Here is a 5,605-nt window from a genome sequence, read left to right as displayed (position 1 = left end):
GATTTTGACTTTAGACTTTCGAGTTTACCTATATTTTCTTTCACTTTAGACCAAAGAGAATTTAAACATTACTTGTGACATTTGATTTTTAACGTAGGTACCTAAGAGACAAGTCACAAGTGACAATAGATTTTTTTTCATTAAAGGTCTAAAGCTCAGCTTACTTCGCGTCGCTGACAATTAGTTAGTATTTACATCTTCTTTGAAGTCGCTCGACGGTACGGATCTACCACATTACAATTGCAGAACTTAGCGGCAGCTCGCGTCAATTTTATACCAGTTCGTTGCGAACAACGTTACAAGATAAGAAATGGGTTGCTTACATACCAAGGTCACGCTAGGAGGCGAATATTTTAATTATATATTTATCTAGAGGGTTGGCCTCAAAGCTGTTTCACAACAGCTGTCAACATTCCTCATGTGCTCATAAGGAAACATTTGATTTCTAGGTAGATTTATTTTTTAGGACAATTACGTCTTTTCAGTTTTCATTTATATGTAATATACAAGTAATGATAGTCCACAGTATAGAGACATTATATTTTATTTAATTAAGAAACCTTAAAGTAAAATAAAATCAGTAAATAGATCATAATATTTTAGACAATGTACCTTGACCCCTGGAACGAGCTGCATAAATGTCCAGCAAATCAGATTTTGTCAGCTCTGCCTTTTATTTGTTTAGCAATTTGCGATGTGATTAAAATTCACAATATTTTCTTTTACCAACACATTTTTATGGCGTCATAACTGAAATAAACTTATTAGTGTACATCACAGCAGCTCGTAAAATGATGGAAGCCATCTCAGAATGTCGTAGCGCAAATTCCATTGTTTGGATCATGGTATTGATTAGCCGTACCCTTGCGAGGATCATCTCCATGGGAAGCACGCTCCCGCCTAGCTGTAAGCATACCTACTTGTAACCTATCACAGACAATCCTTCTAAATATACTGTTATTGGGCAGATTGTAGTCTGTAGAATATTTTGTGCCTTCAGGTTTTCATTGATGAAAAAAGGGAGAGCAGATTCCCTCAATAAATGAGAAATTTTTGGCTCCAGTGATACATGTTATGTCGTTTCCACATGCTTTTTGGAGTTAACATGCTTTCAACTTTTCATAACACATGTGATTTGCATTGGTAGCATCGGTGTTGAGACATTCATTTTCCAATACCTTGTGATAGTAAAACTATCTTATTGGCTTATTACTTTTGATATTATATTATAAGAATGGTCCCGTTCTACACTTGGAGTATTCTTCTATGGCTGACTTTAAACAGACGGCATATTTGTCATTTCATTTCAATATTGCGCAATATGTTATCGCACGCAACGCTCCTGTGATTCCTGTGGTGTTGCAAGAGAATCTGGCCGATGGTGATCAGTTAACAACAGGTGACCCGTACGCTCGTTTGTCCTAATTTTCCATAAAAAAAAATGGCGTGCGTACAAAGTACATATGTCAGAAGTGAAACTTCTTTGGAAAACTAATTTTTAAATCTCGTTTATATCAATTATCCTAATCTGTTCCCTAACCCAAGATTTTTTGTCAATATTAGAAATTATTAGGTATTCTACTTACTCGCAGCTACGCGCTAAACATGCACAATACAAAGCTCGTGAGGAAGATGTTTTACGTTTTCGTGGTTGCACGCTGAAGCTGTACTATATAACTCTATTAGGGAAGTTGTTCTACTTACTAGCGGTGCCATGCACTTTATGCTACGTTCACCCTTTCTCACTCTATCTCAATCGGTGTCAATCTCCCTCTCCCCCTTCTTGGATAAAAACGTCCCACATTTTTGTGACACTATATTGGCACAATGCTGCTTACTGGATTTAATAAATGATCCCAAATTCGTTCTCTGCACCCCCGAGAACATCTGATTCGATATCCATATTGTCATAATCATAAATTTGAGTGGCAGCCATCTTAGATTGCAAAAATTATCCCAAATTCGTTCTCTGCACCCTCGAGAACCTCGGATACGATATCCATATTGTTGTAATAATTGCGCGGCAGCTATCATGGATTTCAAAAATCATCCCAAATTCGTTATCTGCACCCTCTAGAACCTCAGATTCCATATCCATATTGTTGAAATCATAAATTTGCGTGGCGGCCATTTTGGATTTAAAAAATTACCCCAATTTCGTTCTCTGCACCCTCGAGAACCTCGAACTCGATATCCCTATTGTTGATATCATGAATTTGCACGGCGGCCATCTTGGATTTCAAAAAATGATCCCAAATTCGTTCTTTGCACCCTCAAGAACCTCGGATACGATATCCATATTGTGGAAATCATGAATTTGCGTGGCGGCCATCTTGGATATCAAAAATGATCCCAAATTCGTTCTCTGCATCCTCGAGAACCTCGGATTAGATATCCATATTGTTGAGATCATGAATTTACGCGGCGGCCATCTTGGCTTTTAAAAATTATCCCATATTCGTTCGCTGTACCCTCGAGAACCTCGGATTAGATATCCATATTGTTGAAATCATGAATTTACGAAGCGGCCATCTTGGATTTTAAAAATGATCCCATATTCGTTTGCTGTACCCTCGAGAACCGATACGATATTTTGTATTTAAAAAAACCTACACGATACAAGGCTAGTCGGGAAGATGTTCTACGTACTAGCGGCCGCGCGCTAAACCTGCACGATACAAGGCTAGTAGGAAAGCCCGAGAGTAAGAAATTCTCTTCCTGAATCGGTATCAATCGCTCTCTCACTTGAACAAAAACCTCCTCCTCTTCTTGAACAAACTCAAATTTCCGTGACGCTTCCGTTTCCGTTTCATTTGTAAAAAATTTACCCTCGTGAAGTTTCATTTCAAAAAAGTGATGGTTTTCATTGACATTTATAGGGCAGACTTGAGCAGCGTTGTCGCTCTCACCACAAATACGAAGTAATTCTACGTATTTGTGGTACGCTGAATTTTTACAGCATTTGCCAAACAATAAAATTTTAACTGTATACGTATAGGTCGAAAGTGTCAAATTCTCTGTAGAAAAAACTAATTGTGTTTATTAACCTTTCCGCATCGGCGCGCTCCGGATCTCGCTGTACACTGTAGATCGGCAAGCTTCCGGCATTTTCGCAGCATTTTCCCCGTGTGTATTATTTTACGTGTAGTTATAAAATGCTTATAACTAGGGTGATTTGAGTGACTGTCACTGAAAGCTATTGAAACAAGCTATAAGACCATGTATAAATTATTCATATTGTCTTTCTTTTTTATTTCACAAAGACTTTTCATTCGAAAAAAAGTGTAAAAATAGGTATATTTTAAAATAAATATTGTTATTATTGTTAATTACTTGTTTTATTTATTTCCTTTTATGTTTTTGTAATGAATAGTATATGTTAATTATAAAATTAAGCTTAAATCTCCACAAAGAACGATCTTCGTGTAAAGTCTTGATAACGACCGCTCGCTGCGCCGGCCGGGAACAAGTGGACACATAAGTGCTTTGTCCGTAAAGCTATGACGTCGAATATTGGTGGCCTTGAATCGTAACGGATCGAAATGTGTTTGGGAATTCACTCGTTCATAACTGCGTAGGCAAATAAACCATCTTGTACACCTAATAAGGGTGAAAACTGGATGAGGTAAAAGAGTGCCCCGCGGCACAGCCGCTCTCATTGTTTTTTGAATTACCAGTGCCCGCGGGCACGGCCGATGCGGAAATGAACTTACAAGTAGTACAATTATGAACAAATACAATATGTGTTATAATCAATTACTCAAAGCGGTCGCGCTAGCAGTTACGAAATCTTAACGAAAGGCTTGCTCTTCGGCTATTCTCGCAATAAACTGAAGGCGACACTTCAAATACCAAAATTAATAACCACCAGATAATACGCCACATTGATAGTTTATCGATATTTTAACACATATATTCTTGTGTAATTCGAATGTTTTAATATTTTTGATGTTCAAAAAATGGAATTTAAAATATATTTTAGTTCGATTGAGGTTATGAGAGTTAATTTCAATATAAGGGTAGCTTCCTATTTTGTAACATTAATACATGAAATGTATTGGTTAGTTTTATTAATTATTATTATCTTTAATTACGGAATAATTTATAAGAACACACTTAACATATTATATCTGTTCAGCTTTAAATACTCGGTGTAGTGTTTTGTAGAATTATCATTTCATTACATTACAACACTGCGCTTATTTAAAACTATTTAAAATTAAACAGCTTTTTTGTTTATTGATTATAACTCCTTATAAAAGAATTAAGAAGAATTGTGAACAAGCAATAGACGAAAATTCTAAAAACTTCTTTTTTGGTTTTAGGTTACATAAGTACATTCAGAATATTCTGATTTTATTAGAAATTTATTTAACTTACCTATATAAATCTGTGTATCTTTTATTTTTGGGCTTTCCCGCATCGTTCTTATCCTCGAGGTAAGAGTTGACGCGATCTTCGATGGCTGTCTTTACGTATTTATTGTGCATGTCTATACTAATAGTTTAATAGTTTTAATTTGACATAAAATTTTGGTAAGTAATCTTTTGATCTACTTAAAATAAATTGGGTTTACAAAATTTTACCTTTATTAGGTACTTTGCCCGAAAATAGAATATATTAGTGAGCGAAGCGAAGCGATGCTGAGCGGAGCTCCCACCGGGTGACTTAAATTGATTTCTGTCTTAAATTTTTTCTCAGCATAAATTTTTGAACTCATTGAAAACTTTCAAAATTTTCTATAATAGGTTATTGTGGAGACAGAATTTTGAATTTCGACTTGATTCAATTATTATAATTAAAAACAAACCTGATTTACAAATTATTCTAAATTAGCACGCGCTATTTATATCTATTTAAAAGTTGAGCCGATTGATCAAATCACGAGTAACACTGCTGTCAATCGAGAGTGATTCGATTGCTAGGTTCTTAGTTATTGAATTTGCAAATTAGCACAAGTTTCTCATTTGACCAAATAAGGCGCTAATTCCTCATGTTTAAATATGGTGCCAAATTCCGAAAGATTATTTTTATTGTTTTTGTTTGGATTAATTTTGTTTTGATTTTGTACACAGACTTAGTTTACCTCGCTTCGCTCAAATATACGCCGGAGCGAAGCGGTACGACGAGCGATTGCGGCATACTAGTTAATTTCGATTGTTTTAATGTTTGGACTAATCAACAATTAAAAAAGTATAGGTATTTAATTATCGTTGGCGGCTTACCACATATGTCAAAGTCTGACGATAACGAGACTGCGAGTTATAAATTCGCACATTACAAATAATAGCCTAACACATGGTCGGATTTGGTACGGCCGAAGCATGGGACGGTCCAGTGGGCACCTCGCACCTGTCGGTCTGGCGTCGTACTCGGTACGATCCGGACGGTAATTAATCAATCTAGCGACGGACATATGCAGCATAGAACATGATTCGCTACAAGACCGTATGCGATGGTTCGGCCGTACCAAATCCGATCATGTGCTTAGGCTATAACACTAGATCCAGACTGACAGCAAAGGCTGACAAGTGACAGATCACAGAATCCTCTTTTCATCTTTGGAGGGTGCTTTGGCAGGGGCCAGCTGTGCGCTTACTTGACT

Source organism: Leptidea sinapis, chromosome 21, assembly GCF_905404315.1.
Source record: "Leptidea sinapis chromosome 21, ilLepSina1.1, whole genome shotgun sequence".
NCBI lineage: Eukaryota > Metazoa > Arthropoda > Insecta > Lepidoptera > Pieridae > Leptidea > Leptidea sinapis.
Note: the sequence above shows the minus strand (reverse complement) of the source record.